The sequence below is a fragment of the Vigna angularis genome, chromosome 8 (genome assembly GCF_016808095.1).
Source record: "Vigna angularis cultivar LongXiaoDou No.4 chromosome 8, ASM1680809v1, whole genome shotgun sequence".
In the NCBI taxonomy this organism is placed as follows: Eukaryota; Viridiplantae; Streptophyta; class Magnoliopsida; order Fabales; family Fabaceae; genus Vigna; species Vigna angularis.
Window position 1 is genome coordinate 25,397,701 of NC_068977.1, and position 23,920 is coordinate 25,421,620.

Genomic DNA, 23,920 nt, shown 5'->3' on the forward strand with positions numbered 1-23,920 from the left:
AATTTATCAAAGATTCAATACTTGAAATTAAATTCCTGGACAGTGAAAATAAAAATTATAGTAACACACTACATGCTTCAGAAATTAAAACGCGCACTGTTTAAAATGGAAATGAAAGAGCTTGCTACTGGAAAAGAAAAGGAAGAGGCAGAAGCCTCTCCCAGACCGTGAGTTTCTTACACTACACCTAAACTAGACTAAAATCTCCTCCTCAAATCTCTGCTGCTGCTTGCATTTTATAGCCAATTCTCTGTGACACATTCCCGTAGGAATTAGTCTGCTGCCTAGTCTACTGCCCGTTTTGGTTTGTAGCAGGTTTTGTTTTTGTCTCCCATAGCTTGAAGACTTTCTTCACCAATTTGCTCCTAGTTGTGCCAGCAGAAAATATAAGGTAGGACCCTCCATTCTTCACCTAAGCTTGTCCTCTTCTTCACTTGTGCCGAGACATGCTCACCCTTCTCCAAGACCATTCCAACGTTTCACTTCTTCTCCCTTCACACATTGCAGCTGCTGGATTCTTCTCTCCAAGCTTCAACCGTATGGCATCAACACATGGAGACTTCTTCTTTGATGGACCTTGAGCTGCTGGACTGTACTGGACTGGATGCTCTCTACAGCCAAATTTAATGAGCCGTGTGCAGCTGCTGGATGTGAATAACCGAGAGCTCTCTATCTCTTCTCCTTATTTACGTGAAGCTTTTCCCAGCTGGACCGTGAAGGCCTTCTTCAAGGTGCTGGACGTGTGGAGCTAAAGTAGAAAACCCGAGAGAAAACAAACGTGGTTGGCTGCACCTTCCAAGCTGCTGTCCCGTGAAGTCTGGATGTTTCTCATGGAATTGGCTGCTGCGTTTCTCCTCTCCTAGATGGCCAATGCTGGAACGCTGCTGGTGTGAAGCTTCTTCCTCCCTTCTTTCAACGTTTGGTGGCTGCTCCAAGACCTTGTTGGATGTGAAGACCGTGAGCTTCTTCATCAAGGAGGTGGCTTCCCTTTAAAACTAAAAACCCATGTGCAGCTCCCCTCTTCAATCACCACATCTATGCCTAGCTTCCTCTTTTCCAAAGCCAAGGCCGTGAGCTCCTTAGTAAGCTATGCTTGTCTCTTTTGGAATGAAAGAACTCACTCCCATATGCTTTGCTGCTGGATGCTTTCTACGTATTTCACTAGAACACTCCATTATCAAATTAAAAATCCAAGGCCGTGGCACATCACTTTCTTCACCGTAGCTTCTCCACCATTTTCTTTCTTTCCAATTGAAAAGCCAACAATAAAATGTGGTGGCCCTTTCTCCATCCTATTTCACGGTTTTATTCTTTCTAAGCCAAAGAAAAGTTATCCAAGGTGGTGGCTCCCATGTGTTGTCTAGCCAAGAATAAAATGGAGAAAACACATTTCATTTTTCCATGTGGGCCGTGACACCCCTTTCATATTTGCCTTGGACATAAGTTTTCCCATTCCACAAAAGCACAAAACCGTGAGCTGAAATATGTGGTCCCTCCATTCACATGTAATGAAATTCTTTGTAGCTTTCAACTATGCACACCATTTTCTCTATCACGTAAGTTTTCAAAAGTGGTGGCCTTCCATTATTCTTCATAATGCATGTGTTTATCTTATTATAAGCATTGTTCTTGCAAAAATTGTGAACTAAAATATAACTTGTGCCATCATGGGACCGTGTGCTTTTTATCAATTGAAGAATCAAAACCAATTGTGTGGAGTGGAATAGCGTGAAAAACAATCTGCACATCTCTCTGAATGCATCTCTTCTCTATGGAGCCGTGTGATGTGTATATTTTACAAACCAATTTTACTTCTTAAAATTTCCAAATGTCCTAAAATATTCTCAACATTTTCCCTGCACTCAATAATGTAAATAAATAGCTCAGATAATTCAAATTAAGTAAAATAAGAATTTCTGATCAAATTAAGCACAATCAGTAAAAACGGGAAAATACTGGACATTTAAGCATAATTTCCTGATTAATTTTAGTACAATAAACTAAGTGAAGTGAAGAAAATAATGATTCATCACACCTGTCGGATGGTAGCCTACTAAGATGAGAGTCTCACTCTTGTCATCCAGCTTCTTCCTTCTTTAATCTGGGACGTGCTTGTAGCATACCGATCCAAAGATCCTCAAATGATGCACTTCAGGTTTGTTTCCCGACCAAGCCTCTTTTGGGGTGCAGTCTTGCAATGCTTTAGTCAGACTCCTGTTCAACAAGTAAGCTGCAATTGAAACCGTTTCTCCCCATAGATAATGAGGTAGCTTCCTTCCCTTGATCATGCACCTGGTCATATCCAAGAGCATTTTGTTTCTTCTCTCTACTAACCCGTTGTGCTGGGGTGTGTAAGGAGCTATAACTTCATGCACAATTCCTTTGTCATCACAGAATCTACCCATTTCACCAGAGTTAAATTCACCTTCACCATCAGTCTTGAAGATTTTGATTTGCAAGCCATATTGCCTCTCCACCATAGAGCAGAATTTCACAAAGTAAGTATATACTTCTTTCTTTTCTTTTAACAGATAAAGCCAAATTTTTCTAGACCATTCATCTGCAAAAATTAAAAAATATCTATTACCTCCAAGGGATGACACGTCAAAAGGACCGCACACATCTGAATGCACAACATCCAACAATTATCTTGCTCTCTTGGGAGCGAATCTTTTACACTTCTTCCTGACTTGTTTCCCAATTGCACAACCTTCACAAACCTTGTTCGGTACAATGATCTAAGGAACTCCCTTCGCCAATCCTTTTCTTTTCAACTGACCCAAGCCTTTAAATTCAATGTCTGAATCTATAATGCCATAACCATCCTTCATCCTCATCATTGACAACAACAAAACACTACTGAACGTTGATGGCATTTAGATTCACCTTGAATGTTCAGTTTCTGGCAAGAGGAGCCTTGATCACTAGACGTTGTCTTTCATCAAAAACTACTATGTGCCTTTGCTGCATCGACATTGTGTAGCCTTTCTCAAGTACATGTCCTAGGCTAAGCAAGTTACTCTTCATTGACGGTACATACATCACATTGTTTATGTACGCGGATCTGCCATCTCTGCGTGTGATCAGGACCTTGCCCGCACCTTCTGCCATGATCACACTATTATCTGCAAATCTTACACTCTTTTTACACTCATAGCTAGATCGATCAATCAATCTTTCTACCTCTTGATCGTCCCCATCGTGATCGACCTCTACCTCTTCCAGCTCCACGACCCTTGTAGCTTTGATTATTTCTGGCTTGAAAGGCTTGATTTGTGCCTTGAACCACCACCTTTTCCGCATTTCTCCTTTCAACCAATCTTTGCTCATGTGCCTCCTGAGAATTCTGTAATTCCTCGACTCTCATATTCTCAAGATCTTTACATTCTTCTATGGCCAAGACTATATGGCAACACTATGGGGTTAACATTTTGAATATTTTCTCCACAATTTTCTTATCTTTCACGACTTTGTCACAGGCTCTCATGGTGTTCACCACTACTTGGATCCTTCCGATGTACTCAACAACTGATTCTTGCTCTCCCATGCCTAAGGGTTCATACTGTCTCTGAAGAGATTGCAATCTGATCTTCTTGACTTTTTCAGAATTTGCATAGCCTTCTTGCAAGATATCCCAAACCTCCTTCGCCGTAACAACTTTCGAGACTTTTTGGGAGATAGCAGTTGACACACACTGGTGCAACAACATTCGAGCCTTGCAGTCCAACCTTGTATTCTCCTTGTGTTGTCTCTTTTCTTCTTCTGAATCTCCCTTCAACGGTTCTTTGAAGCCTTTCTTGACTATCTCGTCCACTTCTTGGAAACGTAGAATAGCATCCATCTTAACACACCAATCGTCGTAGCCTTTACCACCAAACACCGACAAATTACTGTGAACCATCCCAGCCATCACTACTCCACGAGGTTTTCTTCTTGAGGCGTCTTCTTTGGCCTTTCAACTTCACCAGGTTTCAAAACCTATAGCTCTTGATACCACTGTTAACACTTCTTAGCGTTTGAAGGAATGCAACAGAGAAATGTAGCAGAGTGTATGTAACACGAGAAGGAGAGAAAACAAGCATTCTTTTATCATTAACAAACAAAGTATATATGTACAACAAAAACAAAATTATAAAAGGTTAATATCATTTTAGAGAGTTTTACTTTTATCTACAACAGTTACCTGTAGAAGGTACTCTGATACCAAACTCAACAAAGATTCAACAATCTTAGTAATAAATGTGTATTAAATGTAACTAATCTATCATACTATCTCAAACCTGTATTTATAGATTTCAGAATGAGCTTTAGATTAGTGTCGGTCTAATTACGGTCCAATAGGAAATGATTGTGCTTTAACTTAAATTAATCACCATCAATCTTAATTCTTGTTTAAGGTTGACCACTTGATGCATACTATCTAACCGACTCTATGGGATATTACTGACTAGTTGGGTTGTATGGTCTTAAGCATATAGACGACCATATAGTACACATGCCTCACAAGCCTGAGCATATCTTGATACGAAAGGGTTTGTAGTGAAAGGGTTTTGTGTGTTTTGACTCGTTTCGTAATTGATTGGTTTGTAGTGGGTGACGCAACAACGAGTATAAATATGAATAATGCCATTGATCAAGTCAACATGGGTGAGGTGACTACAATTGAAGTGGATGCAGCCAGGGAATGGACTAGGTCTTGTGTGCCTGTCCCGCCCGTTCTAGGGCATGATTGGGCTCCTCATAAGGTTGGGGAGTAGTGTACTTCTTCATCATGGGACGTTCCTTGGAGGAATTCGCTGGTACGGTGGACTTAATTAAGGCAACATTAGACGCTGAACATTTCAAGTTTGTCATGTGCAAGAGGAATGTGCAGGTCTTCCACAGAAAGGAGGGTGTTGTGTAGGATTTCTTTTACCTATATTTAAGGATCGGCTCGTCCAGTTGCCCTTTAGCAAATTTTAGATGGGCAACCTGAGGGAGTTAAACGTGACTCCCACCCAATAGCACTCGAATAGGTGAGCCTTCATTTAGGTATTCGAGATGATATGCAAAGCCTCGGACATTACTCTTACCCCATTGCTTTCTCTTCCTCTTTCGGACTCGACCACGCACTAATAGGGCTTGGGTATCCTCATATCTTAAAAAGGGAAGTGGTTGTTCACATTTTTACATGCTTTCTTTAAAGGATTTAAAGCTAATTACTTAAAGATAGTAATAAAGGAAGTTGGTCGATCAAATTATTACATGGATAATGGCCAAAAAAAATTACATTCTATTGGATCGAGAACCCGAGGAGGTTGATTTTGTAGGCAAAGTCCATGATGACGCTCGAAGAGCCAGAGGCAATCAGCCTGATCGACCAATTACCCCGTCGCCTCTCCTCCCGAAGTCTCATTTGTCTCATTGACTCTGACGCGCTCTATAATAAAGTTCACTTAGAAAGTTTCTTGTCAATCGGTCGAGTGTCGGGAGTTCACCAAGAACATTCCCCAAACTCACTTTTCGATGTGACAATAGTTCACTAAGAATGTTCCTTGTCGATCGATCGAGTGATACTAACAACGTTCCCCAAACTCATTTTTACGATGCGACAAGAGTTCACTAAGAACACTCCTTACCGATTGGTTGATTATTGAGAGTATACTGAGAAAGTTCCCGTTTTGCGATATAACAAGAGTTCACAAAGAGTGTTCCTTGTTGATCGATTTAGAGGTTGGCGTTCACCAGGAACGTTCCCTAAATTTGCTTTTGCAATGCAACAAAAGTTCACTAAGAACGTTCCTTTTCGATTGATTGAGTATTAGGAGTTCACTAAGAACGTTTTCCAAACTCATCTTTGCGATGTAGCAAGAGTTCATTAAGAACGTTCCTTGCCGATTGATTTAGAGGTTGTTGGGAGTTCATTGAGAACGTTTCCCAAGCAACCTTTGTCGGATGGGCTTGACTCGATCATTTGGACATGAAAGAATAGTTGGAAATCCTGATTTTATTGATTATCATAAAAGAGATCACATGTAGGATTTCAACTAAAATAAAATTTGATGTGGAAGCGTTACACGTGTTAGGGATGATTGTGTCGTCCAGATATGTCAATCGGTAAGCTCCATTCTTAAGATCTTCAACAACTCTAAATTATTCCTCCCAATTTGTTGCCAACTTTCCATAGGCGAGTTTCTTATGAGCTTTACATGTCTTTCACCGTACCAAGTCCCCTTCATGAAAGTTCCTCGACTTTACTTTAGTGTTGTACCTTCTTGCAATTACTTGTTTATACGCCTCTGCCTGCACGACTACTACCTATCTTCTTTCGTGTATGGTGTCTAACTCTGCTCTCAATTCAACTTCGTTGACATCCATGTCTTTTAATCAACGCTTAAGAAAAGTCTCGCTCACTTCAACCAGGAGCATGACATCAGTACCATATATGAGGTTGAAAGGTGTTTTGCTCGTAGTACCGTTCGGTGACTAGCGGTATCCATACATGTCCTTTGGGAGTTCATCTACCCAAGCTCACTTAGCATCCCTTAAACTACATTTGAGCTCGACCACGATGGTTTTGTTGACAACTTTAACTTGATCGTTTGTTTAGGGGTGCTCCATCAAACTTGTCACATGTTTGATGCCTAAGTTTTTGTAAAACTTGACTAACTTATTGTCGATGAATTGTTGGCCATTATCAGTAATAACCGTGCAGGGAGATCGAAAGAACATATAAGTTTCCACATGAACTTTTGCACTTGTTTCACTGTTATCGTTGCTAAAGGTCTCGCCTCCACCCATTTGATGAAATAATCTATGGCCATAAGGAGAAACTTCTTTTACACCCAACCAACCGGAAAGGGACCCACGATGTCCATTCGCCACTAAACAAACAGCCACAACGAGATGATGTTATGTAGCTCGGATGAGGGCACCTTGATGTTGTTTCCGTGCACTTGGCAACTTTTTCACGTTTGGACAAAGTTTTTTCAATCTTCATCCATTGTTGGCTAGTAATACCTAACTCGTAGGGCTCAGGACTTCAGCGTTTGTTGCCTGGTATGTAAATCGCACACACCGTTGTGGAGTTCATTCAACATGTACTCAGCTTCTTCGAAAGATACACACTTCAAAAGAGGGGTGGAGAAGCCCCTCTTGTTCCTACAAAAACATATCGAACGATCTTCTTGCTTTCGGCAAAACTAAACTCTTTCCCACTGTCTTGCTTCTTCATAAGTAGCTTGATTTCCTCGCTCTCGTCTTTGCTTCTAGTTGATGAGGTGGATAGACACTCTACAAAGGGTTTGTCAAGCACTTTTCTAATTATGGTAGACATAGAGCCCTTCTCCTTTGCACTCGCTAGCTTAGATAGTATGTCCAACCGAGTGTTCTCCTCGTGCGGGATATGCTTGATGTCTACCTTCTCAAAGCCATCTATCAGCGTTGCCGCTTTATGAAAATACTGGAGAAGATGATCGTTTTTAATTTAGAATTCCTTACTTATTTGCCTAACCACGAGATGTCAACCTGTTTGACATTTTACCCATCGAGCACCTAAATCCTTTGCAAGGGATATTCCTGCCACCAAGGCCTCATACTCAGCCTGATTATTGGACACTTTGAATTTGAACACCAGAGAGTGTTCAATCAGTCCTTCCAATACGATTCCAGCTCCTCCACCTCTTTTATCCGAAGACCCATCTACAAAATGCTTCCATGAATGGACCTGGAGTAGCTCTGCAACAAAGTTCGCAAGATGTTGCCCGCGCACTAAACCACGTGGCTCGTACTGAAGACCGAACTCTGACAACTCCACTGACCAACTAACCATCCTTCCTGTTAGATCAGGTTTCTTCATAATCTTGGCGACCGGATGGTCAATACGAACGACCACCTAATGACTTTGGAAGTATGCCCTTAGTCAATGGGTGACTGTGAGCAACACCAAGGCTACCTTTTCGATCTGTTAATAACGCGTCTCCGGAAGTCCTACAAAACACGACTTATTAAATAAATCCATTTTAGTTTCAAAGCCTCTTGGACGAGAGCCACGCTGATCGATCCTTCATACACGGTCAGGTAAAGTTGTACCTCTTTGCCCTAGGCTGGTCAGACCATGACAAGTGGACTGGGCAAGATAACCTTCACATCCGCAAATGCGGCTTCCAACTGCTTGTCCAATTTAACGGTAGTGTTCTACTTCATTACCTTCAAAATTGGTCATATCCTTTTGACCAACTTAGGGATGAATCAGATTGAGGAAGTCAAACGTCATATCCTTCAAGTTATGGGGGCTACTCATCTCCATGATAGTCGTGCATTTATTAAGGTTGACTTGAATGCCCTATACGGTGAGCAAGAAACTGAAGAATTTACCTACATCCGTGTTAAACGTGTACTTGATGGGGTTCAAACATTTGACTAAAAATCTTCTCTATATATTTGACGTACCACCATGAAAAAAAAATTTAAAATGAATTAGTTTGGAATTAATATTTAGTTTATTTTTTATTTGTTATAACATTTTTATAATTAAATTAAAATGAAAATTAATTAGAAGTTGAAATTTTATATTGAATTATTTGAAAGATATCAATATATAATAAAAATATAATTTAGATTAGAAATACATAGATATTAAGTTTTAATTAAACAATTTAACATGTAAAATTAGTAATTTTCTCAGTTTATCAAATTAGAAACTTTAGTTAACTTGTTAAAAACTTAAAATATGTTTATATGGTTAAGTTTGCTTGTATTATATATATATATATATATATATTAAAACATAAAAAAAAGTCAAAATAATAGTCCATTAAGTCATTCTTTTATTGGATAAATTTCGATCCATTGTGAGTATGACGAATAAATTGCGATGACAATAAAATATTATTTATTGAGGAGAAAATTTGACACCTCATTGGAATGATATTTAAAATTGCAGATGAATTTATGAAATTAAAATTTGAATATAAATTTAATTGTAAAATGAATTAAGAAATTTAATAGTTGATATTGATTATTTAACAAATGACAAAATAAATTCAAGGGGTTTTTTTATAAATTTTTCACTTATAATCTATCGTCACTTTCATGTAATTGAAACCACTTTACTCTATTTGAGGTAAAGTTTTACTAAAATAATTCACATTAAATTAATTAACATATGAACCCTTTTAATTACATAGAAGAGATCAAGACAGAAAGGAACAAATCCAAGAACCCATTACAAAATAAAAATGCACAAAAAATAATTTGTTTTAAAAGAAAATAAATGTGTAGAAAAACCTTCCTCAGTTCTGTCTGCTCTTTTCTTTGATTTCCTTTCTACATTGCTACCCTTTCAACCACATTTCTATTTTTCCACATGCTACTTCACAATCATAATCCAGATTTTGAGAGATGAGCCAAAATGGGAGGCGATGAACAAAAACAAGAAGAGACTGAAAAAAAAATATACTAAAGATTTTTAATTGTTTTACTATTCTTAGACATTAATTATTATCTTAGTAATATTCTTATTTATTAGCATCTCAATTCAAAATGTTGTAATTTACAATTATATCCTTACTCTTTTAATAGGATTTTTTTATCTATTAAAACAATGAATCTAGGTATAATTGTTATTCTCTTAAGAAATATGATAATAAACAGTGAATGCCATGTTAAAATTCGATATTTTTTATTCATTTATTTATTTTAGCTAAATAATATCTTGAAAATCAACAACGATCGTTATAATATATTAATATAAAAAGTATTTGCGTGTTACGTCTATACGAATTTTGGCTTTAGATGTTTTTTTTTTTTCATCTTCAATACGTTATGATTTTCACTTGGTCTCTACTACAAAAATCACTTTTATTTTCTGAAATTTTATTTAAATTATTTTTTATAGGTTTTTTTGCTAAGTTATTTCTAAAATATTTATGGATTTTTGATTAAAATATTTAAAAACTTTATTTTTGTTCATGAAATTCTTTATCACATAAAACATGTTTGCTCTTATATGGATATTTCAAGTCAACAAAGTTAATCTAACAAGCAAGATGAACTGAAAATAAAAATTAGAAATATAAAATAAGGATTAAAAGAAAACTTTGAATATACTTTGAGACATAAACAAATTTAAATCTAAAATCTTTGAATTATTCCTTGTGTTTTTGTATTTTTTTTTACAATTTTAATTTGATTGATAAATTTGTTTACGTTAAAATAATTTTAAAATAAAAACACTAAAGTGATGGAAACCTAACTAGGGAAGCCATTTAAAGAAGTAGCAACTCAAGCTAAGACCAAGAAAGGGAAGTTGAAAAAGAATTTTTAAAGGCTTTCTTGATTTTCTTTCTATAAGTCTTAGAAGGATTATCTTTTAATATGTTCATATGTTGTTTTGTAGGGTCTAAATAAAGCTTGGAGACCATGGTTGAGCCATCCAAGAAGCTAAATAAGCCAAGGAAAGTAAAGGAGCTAAAAAAGGGAGAAAACGAAGTAAAATCCAGTGATAAAAAACATATAGAACCTTGCAATCCAGATTAGAAGCCCAAAAACTCAAAAACTCAAAATCTCAATCTCAAAATCTGAAATTCGTTGGGGCATTTAATCAAACACTTTGGTAAAATATCAAAGAGTTTGGTCTGAATGAGTTTGTGATCTGCGATTTCGTTTTTTATTGCTTTCTTAATCTGTTCTAGTTCCATTATTAGGTTCCTTTTGAGTGCTTGTTGTTATTCCATCCTTGTTTCCATTTGATTTCCTCATTCTTAGCTTCCAAGTTGTCAAAAAAATTCAGAAAACTAGTTTGAAATTCTGGTGTAGTTTGCTAATTCTGTTTGGTGTGTTTTGAGTTGAATCTTGAAGTGCTGTGTTAGCTATTGTGAGGCATCCAGAAACAGAAACCTTCACCTACTGAGGTAGCATGTTAGGAAGTGGAAAGGGGGCTAAAGTGGAAACAGAAAGGTTGCTTTTGAGCAGCTGCAATCATGCTGTTCCAACAGCTAAAATACACCAGAAAAGCTTACTTTGCAACCTGATTTGGAGTGGCAAACAACAACAGCCAAAGATTGAAGTTTCATTAGTTTTAGACATTATTTTAAGCTTGTTTAAGTCACATATCACGAAATCTTTGCTGTTTAAAGTTGATTTTTGGTTTTTGGTTAAGTGACTTGGGAAAATGCTCTTGAAGCAATTCCAAGATCACATTTGAACCTTGTAATAGTGTAATTTCGTTTCCTTAGTGTAAAAGTGTGTCAAGGGGCTTCAAGTGTCACTTGCACTTTCACTTAGGACCGTCTAGCATTTACATTTTGCATCTTTATTGCTTTCTTTAAATTGCTTGTTTGATCTTTTTGTTTTAAGTCTCCGTGGTATATAGGATAACATAGCATCTAGCTAAACCTTCTTTTGGCTTTTAGGAGCATTTCATTAACATTTGAAAATATTTTGAAAGATTTCTACCTAGAAACTAAGGTAAAAGATAAATCTAAGGAAACTCTGGCTAGGAAGAACTTGGTTTTTAAGCTTGTCCAATTGTGACTCACCTCTTCTTCTTGGGAGCTACTTGGAAACAGTTTTTGCCTCTATAATATCTTTAGAAATCTTTCACCAAAAACAAAAAAAGTTTGTGAAAATCTTTTCACTCATTACTTGTCAAATTTTTGAAAACCTTGTGAAAACCTTTTCTCCATACTTGACAAGGATGAGTCAATCTAGTGTCCAAGGGAGTATGCAACCCAACAATGAGAGCTCACAACTAAGAGAGGAATTTGAGCAAAAGTTCCAACAAAGGGATAGAGAGATTAGTGAGCTCAAAGAAATGATTGGTCAACTTTGGTCAATCAAAACAAAGGTAAAAAGAAAGAAGGGACTTCACATAGAAGAATAGAATATCATGGAGATACATCCTCTCCACCTAGTGAGCATGAGCAATATAGTAGTCATCACAATGATGACCACTATCAAATACCTCCTAGGAGAAATCATAGAGAGAGAGAACATTACCCAAGGGAAACTAGAATAGATCTTCCTCCCTTCCATGGTAAAGATGATATTGAAGAATATTTGGAATGGGAGATGGAAGTTAAGCAGTTGTTTGAATGTCACCAAATAGATGATGAGAGGAGAGTAACAATGGCCTCTTTGAGCTTTCAAGGCTATGCCTTATATTGGTGGACTGCCTTGGTAAAAGACCTGAGATTGAGACACCTACCTTCCATTAGGTATTGGAATGAGTTGAGGTCTGCCTTAAGAAGAAGGCATGTACCAGCATATTATGATAGGGAGTTAATGGACAAACTCCATAAACTCTAACAGAAAAACATGAGTGTTGAGGAATATAGGCAAAAAATGGAATTACTCATCTTGAGAGTTGGTATAAGAGAAGAGCCAATCATAACAATTGCTAGGTTCCAAAGTGAACTCAACTATGACATAAGAGATAAGGTAGAACTTTTACCTTATAATGATCTAAATGAGTTATCCAACTTTGTGTCAGAGTAGAGCAACAATTGAAGAGGAAAACTTCCTCTAAAAGAGACTACTCTGATTCTTCCTACCCTAGGAAAGATTCCAAGAGGGAGGGTGAACCCTCCAAATCAAAAGAAGAGGGACCTAGGGAAAAGGAAAAGAAAAAATATCCCTCTAAAGAATCTTCTAAAAATGATAGGGTAAAAGAGACCAAAGTGTTTTAGATGTCTACTTATATCCTAGAACATCAAAATGAAGATGAAGATTCTTCTAATTATTCAAATACTTCCATATCTGAGGAAGAAGCCTTACCTTGTGAAGGAGAGTTGTTATTGGTAAGAAGACTTCTTGGGAGTCAACATATAGAACTAGAACAATCACAAAGGGAGAATCTATTCCGCACAAGATGCAAAGTTTTTGAAAATACTTGTTCATTGATTGTGGATAGTGGGTCCTCTTGTAATTGTTGTAGTTCTAGAATGGTGGAAAAGTTGGCCTTAACTACTACTCCTCATCCCAAGCCTTACAAGCTTCAATGGATAAAAGAGGATGAAAAATAGTAGTCAAAACACAAGTAAACATACCTATCTCCATTGGAAACTATGAAGAAACAATTTTATGTGATGTTGTGCCAATGGATGTTGGGCATGTTCTACTAGGTAGGCCATGGAAATATGATCGTAACTCCACTCATGATGGCTACACCAATAAGATAACTTTTCTCCACAAAGGAAATAAAATAACTTTGATTCCTCTTACACCTCAACAAGTGAAAGAGGATGAAATAAAAATAAAAATGAAAATTGAAAAATAAAGAAAAGAAGAAGAAAGGTTGGATAAGCAACCTTCTAAAGGATAAAAGAGAAAGGAGAAGGAGGTATGCATGCTTTTAAATTCTTCCAACAAAGGTAAATACCTTGAATCTTCTTCTTAGAAAAATCACTTTGTTTCATCATATAATGAAGGGGAATGCTCAAAACAAAGTGAAAAAAAAAATTAAGGCCAAAGATGCTTATAAGAAAATCTTTTTCAAAGATAAACAGCCTTCATTTTCTATTATTTTCCTTGCATACATCCTTTTAATAATATTCATCTTTGTTTGTTGTAGATATACTTTTGATCCAGGAGGGAAGAAATAGCTCCTAAGTTGTTCTTCTTTATACCTTCTGATTTGAGGACAAATCATTTTTCAAGAGGGAGGGTATGATGGAAACCTAACTAGGGAAGCCATTCAAAGAAGTAGCAACTCAAGCTAAGGCCAAGAAAGGGAAGTTGAAAAAGAACTTTTAAAGGCTTTCTTGATTTTCTTTCTATAAGTCTTAGAAGGATTATCTTTTAATATGTTCATATGTTGTTTTGTAGGGTCTAAATACAGCTTGGAGACCATGGTTGAGCCATCCAAGATGCTAAATAAGCCAAGGAAAGTAAAGGAGCTAAAAAAAGGGAGAAAAGGAAGTTGCTTACGGATTGGATAGTTTAGCTTCCGAAATGGAAACACAAAGCTTTTTGGCTTCCGGATTGAAGCTCGCGCCCAACCCAAACCCTATGTGTCCCATCGTCTACGAGTGGGTTTCTTCCATGTGACTTGGCTGACTTGGAATGCGTCATGGATCTTGCTTGTTCGAATAGAGAGCACCTTCTACACGAGATAATTTGAATTTAGGAGGGAATTTGGGTCAGAAACATGGCTCATCTTCACCTATAAATAAGAGAGCCATGCCTATGTAAAACTTCACTTTTGAGCTTAGTGATATGCTGCTGAAATTGTTTTCCAGCTCTATTGCTCTTAAGTCACTCTTGATTTTCGACTTCTTCACCCTTCCTCTAGCTTCCTTCCTCCATAGGAAGGCCCTCTAAGCTATGAGGCCTCACCCACACACTTCTCTTCACCTTAAGCACTTCAAACACCTCATTATCTTCACTATTCCGATGCACCTACCTTCATTGTTGTACTACTTTGGTTTGGAGCTTCTGCTTGCGTGAGTCCATTTGGGAGTAGTTTCCATCATAAGGATTCTTAGAAACAAATTTTCAAACTTCAACTACTAAAACCATTCTATATCTTCAAAGAAAGAGAAAAAAAATTCATAAAATATTTTGTTAAGAGGAATTGTTTTGCATTTATCCAAATGTTTCCAAGCAATGACAAGATTCTTACAAAGATGTAAATGCATTAGAGATTTATTTATTTTTGTTAGGAAAATACGCCTATACAAATGATTTTTGCACTCCTTTAGATCAATAAGATAAATTTCTTTAGTAATTTGCAAGGGCTGTTAATGAAATCATTGCGAAGAACTCTACGAAATCCACCAATCGAAACTTAAAACAAAGTAAGTTTCTCTTCTACCTCTTCTTCTAGAGTCAAATTGTAACTTTTTTCCTTGGGTGTTTTGAGTTGCATGTAGTCCAACTCCATCCCAATTCAGTTCTTGCATGTAGATCATTTCAGTGTAGTCCTTAGATCATTAATTTGATCTTTTGTGGGTGTAGTTAGGTTTTCTTATGAGTGGAAGTTGTGGAAAAGTGTGGAAGAATTTAAGGTCTCATTTTGAGGTGAGAGAAGCTGATTTAACTATCTTATAATTTCTATAATTCTATTTCCTAAGTGTTGATTGATTTTAGAATGCAAACTTATCTGAGAATTTGAAAATTCTCTGTTGTATAATTTGTGATTGTGGATTGAGATGATTGGAATTGGTGAACTCAATTGTTTGAAATTGAGGGTTGTCGTAAATTGTGTATAAACATGATGATTAGTTTGTGTTGATATTTATTTGTGGATTGTTGAGAATTTGGTAATTGGGTTAAGCAATTGGCTGATAATCAAGTCTTAAAGTGGTTAAATTTAATTAGAATAAATTACAAAAAAAAAATAGATTGAGTCATAGCGCAAACCAATCATCACATTTTTTTTGAACTAGTATGACAGTAAGCATCAAGTAGATACCCTTGGGTGCCACCTTTAATAGAGTCAAGTCAGAGAGCTCCAATGACTAGTGCGTTGGGCGTCACTAGGCATTGTTGGGCGCTATTTTAGAATTTAAATTTTAGAGAGCTCTAGGGCTTGGGAAGCTAAGTACAAAAGCTCACTGCTGGGCAGATGCTTTAAACCGCTAGTCACAAGTTTGAACTTTCTCCTAGGGGGCTTTTGCCATGATTTCGTTGTGCGGTGTTGCTTGGCTTTGGGTAGTATAAGCTGAGCAATTTTTGGTTTTTGAAATCTTTGAATGGAATTGAAATGTTTGATGATGAGAATTGTGATTTATAGAAATGTGACATGTTTAAGAGTATCAAAGGGATTCAATGTTTTGGAGAAATGAAAGTTAATGGAATTGTATGTTTGTTTGAGGGATGTGGTTCTAAGGAAGAGGTACAAACATTTATAGTGTAGTGTTATGCATTAACTAGAGATAAGTGTTGGTGAGAGTTAAAGAAGGTTCTTATGGCAAGATTAGGGGTGAGACCACTAATCTGGAAATGTCATAAGTAACTTACCATGTCCAAAGGAAATTGATTTATGATTGGTTAAGCCAAGTAGAGCGAGGGCCTTTGCGTCAATCCACTTATAACAAGGCTTTTTTGTCTAAGTCAATGCATGGATCCAAAATAATTTAGTCTAAAGATCCAAAATAATTTAGTCTAAAGTTATCTATGTATGAATGTGACTTAATTAACTACAAAATATGTGCTTGATTATATTATTATTGAACTCATTTAATTTTATAATTTCTCAAAATTTTCTTTTACTTACCCGGGTGTTAATTGTCATGTTTCTTTTGCTATAATTGCTTCTATAGCGTGAACAAATGGGGTTACAGGTGATGATTTGACTTGCCATTTGGTTAAAGGTCGTCTTTGAAACTCTTTTAAAGAAATATATGGAATGGTATAGTCATTAGTTCTTAAGTGTTTTTTAAAAAAACTTTTAGTAGCTTGGTTAAATCTAGATGAGTGTAAAGTGTAGTTGTACCTTGGTTAAATCTAACAATTAAGTTTTTTTTGCACAATTTGTATTTTTTAGATTATAATAACCTCACTATCATTCTAAAGTTATGATAGGATTTGGGAAAAAATATATATGAATAAATAATTACTATATTTGTTTAATAAGACCATCTGAGAAACAGGAATGACAGTAGATCGGACTGGTCCGTCCGTTTTGAAAATGTGGATTGAAGAACGATAAATGTATTCTTGTTGATTTCATGGTATGTGGCTCATATAATGTGACTAAATTAATTTACTTTTTGTATAATTCATATTATATTTTTTCAACATGGAGTCAATTTTTTTCCTTAGATTCTTTTAATGAATTGTGAGATAATATAGAAAATGATTTTTCATTATATTACATTGAAATTTTTAAAATTATTAGTTTATCCCTTAATAATATAAATTTAGAAGTTATATTTTTCAATGAGGATAAATATAGAAGTTAAACATGATCATTTACATAATATTTTTCGAATATTCCTTTATATATGTGTGATGTTTTCTGTTTTATATTTTTCAATTTAGACATATATTTATTTTTGTAATAGGATCGTATTGTGAGACAAAATCTGAAATGCTATTCCACCAACCTGTTATCTGGTAAGATAAATTAGGACTTTCAGTCTGCCACGGCTATGTAGAATCAATTGAGACAAGTTGGAACGAAATAGATAAATAATGTATAAAATATTATTTAAAAAGAGTAAATTTGACACCTAAATCAAATGCTACTTAAATTATAAAATGACTTTATGAAATTAAAAATTGTATTTAACTTTCTAATATTAAAATGAATTATCAAGAAAATTAATAATTAATAGATTATTTGGCAAATGACAAAAGAAATTCATGAGTGCTTCTATAAATTCTTCAACTTAAAATCAAATTTCAATTTCATGTAATTCATACCATCTTACGCTGCTTAAGTTTAGGGTAAAATTTTACTAAAGTAATTCACGTAAAATTTTAGTAAAATTAATTAACACATGAACTCTCTTAATCACATGAAAGAAATGAAGGTAGAAGGGAAGAAAAACACATAATTTATTAGTTTTACATAATCAAAGAACATGACTAAAAAATCAATAACTAACTATTATTGCTTATCAATTTAAGAAAAAATAAGGACTTTCTTTTACCTTCAAGTTTTACCGTGAAGATAAATTTAACTTTTGTAAATATACATATATAAAATAAAAAATAAATTAGATAAATAGTAATTATTTCATATCAAATATATTTATTGTGGTGTCTATGTTTACTAAACCACCATTCATCCCCAAGTCATTTTTGAACGCATTTTTTCTTGTCTATCGTCTTTTTCCGTTTTTTTCTTCGTTTAAGAGTCTTACTTCATTTTGCTTTTATTTTATCTGCGTTTTTTAAGTTTGGTTTGAAATTTTATATTTATTTCATTTAAAAACTTTATATTTATTTTTATTATATTTTATATTAATTGGATTTTGAAGTTTGATTTAGGAAATTCATCGGATATCGAAATCTAATTTTAAAATTCAGTTAAGATTCTTTTTATTTCAAAATTTAATGTTTATTTCTTCTGGATTTCGAAGCCCAGTATTGATTTTTTTTATTATTTTTTTTCTTTCTTATATTTTTAATTTTTATTTTTTTTTAAATTGTTTTACTAGTTTTGTTTAAATAATTTCTTCGAACTTTCTCAACACCCAATTTTGTATGGATAAATAAAATACATCACAAAAATAAATAGATAAAAATAAAAGTAAAAAAAAAATACTATTTGTTTTACTACCACCAAATTCCATTTTTAACCCTTAGTCCAATGATCCAAAATAATCTAACAGTTTTTTACTTTCTCACCATCCTATTTTTCTTCTCACACCCGACTTTCCATATCACCTTCCATGTCATCTACTCTTTTTACTCCAATTTTATATTAATTTTTCTTACTAACTTTTATTTATTCCATTTAACTTTTTAAATTATATTTTATCCATCACATTCTCCACCAATCTTTTTTATTATTTCCTTCATCCACTTTTTCCATCTACTTTTTCATCCCACTTTTATATTAATTTCTCACGCTAACTTTTTTTATTTCATTCACTTTTCTAAATCATATTTTATCCACCATCTTCTCCACCAACATTTTTTGTATTTTTTCCTTCATCTATGTTCTTACTCTACTTTTTCCACTCACATTTTATATTATTTTTCTTCACCAACTTTCTCCACCTAATTTCTCCATTAACATTTTTTATTATTTCCTTCATTCACTTTCTTCATCTAATTTCTTCACTCACTTTTTTATATTAATTCTTTCACTTATTTTTCACACTAACTTTTTCTATTAACTTTATTTATTATATTTTATTTCACCTAATTTCTCCATTCACTTTTTATATTATTTCTTTCACTTACTTTCCACACTAACCTTTACTATTTACTTTTTTTATTATATTTTATTTCATCTAATTTTTCCACCCACTTATTATATTATTTTTATTCATCTACTTTCTCTATCCATAACTATATAAATACACATATACTCTTCACTCGATTTTTACACACATCATATCTTCACATACATTTATTTTCTCCCACTCCATCATTCTTCAACAACATATCCCTTTTCCTTCACACCATTATTATCTTCTATTCTCACCTTACTTTCATCACTCTTACCATATTATCCTCATTCCTATTTTCCTTCTTCATACTCCACAATCATCAAACACTTCAACACATCTCTTCCCCTCCATATCACCATCTTCATATCTTAAAGCTTCTATTTTTCACCTACATCTCACTTGGACTATTTTTGTTTTCTCCATCCACGTTTTTATTCCCCCACCATTATTTTTCTTAATATTGAATTATCTTGTTAAATTTTTTTTATACTTCTACATTTTCTTAATTGTTTTACTGTATTTTATTCTACATTTTCACTTATAGCCCATTTTATTCTTTTTAATAAAAAATCACAATAATTTCAATTGTCATATCAAATATCAAATTTGTTTGATAATTGAATTTGTTTCACAATAATAATTTTGATTGTCATGTCAAATCTCGGACTTGCTTGATAATTACATAATTTATAATTATTTTGAGTGTCATGTAAAGTCTCGGATTTGCTTGATAATTAAATTTTTTTTATAATAATTAAAAATGTTGATTATCATGTCAAGTCTCGAATTTACTTGATAATTAAATAAAAAAATGAAAAGATAATTATCTTGCAAATAAGTGCAAAATATTTGTGTGATTGTCTTTTGTCATCTTAAATTTTCATAATCAAGTCAAAGATCATAAAAAATACAAAACTCTTCAAAAATCACAAAAATAATTTTATCTTTCACTTGTTTCGTATCTAGCTTATTGTTTATGTCATGACACTTTTTGTACGTAATTCAAAAATACTAAAAAAATCATAAAATCTCAATTATATTGTATTGTGTTTTTTTTCGGAAAAAAAATCATTTCGAAAACCACATTAACTTTGCACATTTGATTAAAGGTATTGCCATTTGACAGACGTTGTAGGGTGCTAATACCTTCCCTAAGCGTAACTGACTCTCGGATCCGTAATCCAATTTTCATACCCTTAAAGAAAATAATGAGTGTAATGTGACAACATTCAAGCAACTATATAGTGCAAGATACATTACAGATGATCATTAAGAGGTTCAGGAACTGAATTACAGTGACAAATAATGATGTTAGAACGTGATAAATACATCTATTAGAGTATATGTGTTGATGAGTTTGAGGTGGTAGTGACCTCTTTTAATGACATCTTAATGCAATAAAATTGTTGAATGCATGTAATATTATTTTCCTCATGGATTACTGTTGGGATGATACAATACAATCGACAAGTGTACCAAATCATTTCAAGTAATATAAAATGGTAAGGCCAAGTATCGTTTTCCCAAGAGACTCGTAATACTAAAGAATTGTGCAATTAACAAATCATCTAGAATCAAGAACATAACATCAATTTACAAACAAGTGTAGAAAGCTAAAATTACACATAGTTACATGGTTGAACTTTGGTATTTAAGGCATATAGATATGACATAGACTAGAAATTATATGAAATGACATTGTTAAGGTTATTTTTCACCTATTTCACTCTTGTGCTTACACAATTTCATCTCCTTTCCATCAATTATCTAAAGTCAACCCACAAATTTACTCAATCCCCAATTTCTTAGGTAAAAGAGCTTTTTCCTATTAAACCCTAATTTCTTGGACAATCTAACAAGGACTCCTGTTTTAGTTCTAGATCATGCAAAATATGTTTCCATACCCATGAATAACAGATCAAGCCATGAAATATTCCTATTACATGCAAGCTTTAAGATTGGAAACAAGAATACTAGCAATTGATAGCAAAGACAGACAGACACACACACACACACACATATATATATATATATATATTCAAATCAATCATCCATTACACAAGAATTCATAGGCTACAACAATCCCTAACAATATGAATCTAGTTCTCCACTTTCATGGAGAACGTTAAGCTTACAAACATGGTGGATGAAAGAAGAAGGATACCCAAGGAGGAGAAAAGAGATGTTCCCACAAGCTTCAAGTGGCCTTCATGAAATCGTGCCTCCACACCTTCGTCCTTGTGTTTTGGGAGCGTTTCCCCTTCCAAAACTACCTTCTGTTTGCGTTTGAGGCTATTAAATGAGCTCTGCAATAAGTCAACTCGCTCGAGCGACTTTTGGGACTCGTTGGAGCGAGTTCTCGCTCAAGCAAAAAAGTCAATACGTGAACAGTAAAGTCAAGGTGTGAACAGTACCTGGTTAACAGATGAATAGTTTCGGTCAACGGATGAATAATGCACAGTGAAATTTTTATGGAGTTTTTTTTTATCTTCTCCAATCTTTATTCATCTGCAAAATAAACACACAAAAACAATTAAACTAATCTATGAACAATAAACCACAATTTTTACATCTTTTCGTGAGACAAATTACACAAACACATGAAAAAGAGATTAAATTATCACACTTATCAATTACACATACAAAATCAACAAAAATATTGGTTGCCATTGCTTGAGATAGTTTGGGTCATATCAACAAGATTGATATCTTATTAAGTAAACCGAAAAATAATTTCACTTGAGCTCCAAAAAGGCTAAAAGAATTATGTTTTATTTCACTTAAGTATTCCTTGAATTTTATCATCTCCTATGTCATTTCTACATTCAGAAAAATGTACAAGCCAAGTGCAAAATGTTAGTCAATTCTGTTGAGGCATAAAATGTGGTTATGGAAGCATGAGAAAATGTCATGGATTGTGAACATGAGTCAATGTTGATTGATTGTATTGATCGCCTTTATCATGCTTGTATTTCATGGCCTTTATTCATTAAATATTTCATTGACTCTTGGATAATTTTGTATAAGAAATATTTTGTAAAGTGGACAAGTCGAGTACTGCATTTAGGAAATTCAACATCAAACAAGTATGCTTTAATCTTATTTTATTTAGTTGTTTTCATTAGATATTTTATCATTTTGTTTGTGGGATTTATGTTAGGGTTGAGTTTGTTCACTAGAGCCTAAAAAAGGTATTGGAAAGCAATATGGAGATCTTTGTTCGTGTTGGGATACAATTCATGACGTTATCATTCTGCAACATAATGAAATAAAGACATCCTTTGATAAAAGTCTAATTCTTCTAAGTGATGCTTTTAAACCAATCATACGTAAAAGATTAATTGGATGTGTATCAAAATATGCTTTGAGACTTATTACTAAGAGTTCGATTGAGTTTAACATGATATGGCCTTGGGGGGATTCCTCTATCTAAAATTTATATCATGTGGACTAGATTGAACTTTTCAAATATTTCATCAAATGAATCACATGCATTCAAAAGGAATTTGATTTGGTGCTCAATTGTTTCAAAGAAGTTGACATTAAAGGAAAAATGACAACAAATAGAAGTTACTTGAAATTGTTTGTCCTGCTATGAATCAATGGTACTTTCAATGCATAAATTTAAATTGAAGGTTGAACAAAAGACAAAAGTTCATCGATCTCAAAGGTTTAGAAATTGTAAACTCTTCTATTTTGAGCATGTAGACACCTTGCACTCATGAGAGTTCTTCACCAAAAAAAGAAATGTAATCTAAGGCTAAATCATTTATAACAAAGGATACCCATGTTAGATCAGTTCTATCCGATTTGTCACTCGTAGATTGTCGATGTTGTTGATGTCGTTGTTGATGCTCATTGTGGGTATATATGCATCTTTCTTTGTTAGGGATAACTGAGAAGTCATGGTCCCTTATACAACATGATTTGTGTAAAAACTTAGTTAGTGACATGATGAATACACAAGATTAGTTGGAAGCTATGATCGACTAGAACAACTAAGGAAGTCTTTTCTAGTTGAATCATAATCAGGGGTATGTGTTGCCATACTTTACACTTTACCTACTATGTCTTACCTTTTTCTTTCATAATAACTTTTTTCATTAATTACAAGTTAATATGGACAAGTGAATGACTGTAGTAGACATTGGCTATGTGATTACTAATCGATATAATCGTCAAAATATTATAATCTTCCTATTATGTACTACACCACCTTCTGATGTAAGACAACATCGACTAATATGTATAGGACATAAGTTCATGAATCCCATTTTGAGTAGATAAAGTGATTATTATTTTCTACCATTATAAAATAAGTTAAATCTACTAGTTTTATCTTTATAGGTTCACCTACAATGCTTGATCATCTTTTTATGTCAGTAGGATGCAAATATTTATAGAGTTGATGAACGTTAATAGTAGTTATGTAGACTTGCATCAGGACTGATATTTGTGTCATGTAAATAAATTATACAAATGAAAATACAAAGTTGTTTAATTATATAAAAACGAAGTTGTTTAATTACAAATATCACTTCCAAGTTCAAAAAAACCAAATACATTGTGGCCTCCTCTATTGTTGGGTGCATGTTCTTTAGACATTGCATCTATTTGTAATGCCTCATCGGTCCAGTCCCAATCTACAGTGCCTTATTGATATTGCGACAATCAATCATCGTTTATAACATTCTTTTATAGAGCCTTGTAATGACGGTAAGAACAAATTAATTAAAATTCTTTGATAGCATAAAGACATAACATTGTATGGTTACATACCAAAAACCAGATTATGACTTCAATCTCTTATGAACTAAAATGTCATTTTGGAGATGTCAACAAATTCGAGGTATGAGACTCGACCGATCATCCTCGACAACATGAATAACATAGGGATGTGATATCCTTCTTAACCACTTGAGCTATCCCTCAATGCATGAAGATAGAGAGGACACCACTGTGACATTCATCAACACGTGCTTGAGAAAGTGCAACCAACGATTATAAGAGTTCCTATGTCAGCCTCTAGAACAATGTTTAGTAACCACGAGTTCAATTGCTCATATCCAAATTGCCTTAATATGTGTTCA